The 1288-nt window shown below is 34.7% G+C and overlaps 1 pseudogene; it reads right to left on the bottom strand.

Moving 5' to 3' along the window:
- Window positions 1-717: 717 nt before the first annotated feature.
- LOC149149178 (L-ascorbate peroxidase 2, cytosolic pseudogene) lies at window positions 718-1011 on the bottom strand (annotated as a pseudogene).
- Window positions 1012-1288: the final 277 nt, after the last annotated feature.

Below are 1288 nucleotides of genomic sequence, written 5' to 3' on the forward strand. Positions count from 1 at the left end.
TTCATAACCTAAATCAATTCAACAAGTTATAAGCTCTCAAATGGCCAAATACACAAGAATAAAAATACAATTAATAACATTTCATAAACTGAAACCAAACCATGCAAACTCGCAGTCCCATTTGTTTTTCATTTACACCATTCACATAGAAATACCTTCCATTTCACACAAATTTGAAGGTACATGAGTGCCTTTCCATCATAACTATAGTTACAGAGGAAAAACTATCCCTCTCTCTTTTTTTCCTTCATTCTTCTTCTCCTCCCCTTCAGGAACTTCCAAACACTCTTTTCTTATCATTTCCAAAAATAAATTAACTATCACAACCAAGAGTCACAAAAATGTGAATCGTTTCCCCTTCTCCATAAAATAAGTGAAACTAAAAAACTACTTTTTTTCTTTTACATTAATTCGAACAACCAGTATATTATTATAGACTATAAACCTAAATCATCTTACTTACCTTCTACCGAGTTCCCTAACAAAGAATGCAATAATTACATAGACATAACCAACACAAGTAGAGATGTGAGAGAATGAGGCAATAGAATCATATTACTCTCTCATTAATGTTGTCAAGACTCTAACCAACAACATCATGGCATATTCAAAACAAAAATAAAATGAAATGAATAGAATTCATACTACGAGAGGCTATTTCTAAAACTTCTATTAGGATATGTTCTACACAGTATATGCACTTCCATGACTCAGTGTTTACTCTTCCTCTACAAACCCTAGTTCAAAGAGCTTCAAGTGAGATTCTACATAATCAACAAAAAATTCATCCTCATATGCTGCGTACTTCTCCACATAAGATTGGAAGGTCGAATCCTGAAAAATGCCTTATTAAAAGGACGCTAAAGAAAATATTCCTTCTCTCCACTAGTAATTGTCAAATATCAGAGGATTATACATCCATGCACCTTCAAATCCAAATCACTCCTTGTGAAATATACCCAAGGTGTCACCACCGGGAAGTGCCACAATATCCTTGTCACTTAGGTCCATGTGACCAAACACATTTCTCAAATGATAAACCCCATGTAACCATCCCATCACATTGGTAAGCTCTTTTCCAAACTTCATCAAATTATGTGCTTAGCCTATGCACCTGCATCACTATCCTTCCTAGATGTTATAAGCAATTTTTTCACATCAATAAATAGGCCTCCTAATGGAAAAAATCAACATCATATTCCCCCTTGTCATCATCTTGCACAAATCCCTAAGCATGCCTCTTTCATTCCCCAGACTTTATGCCTGAAATTGCATCATCTGAGCCAAT

The sequence above is a fragment of the Pinus tabuliformis genome, chromosome 9 (genome assembly GCF_031772625.1).
Source record: "Pinus tabuliformis cultivar Carrire ecotype Pingquan chromosome 9, CPIR1, whole genome shotgun sequence".
Classification (NCBI taxonomy): Eukaryota; Viridiplantae; Streptophyta; class Pinopsida; order Pinales; family Pinaceae; genus Pinus; species Pinus tabuliformis.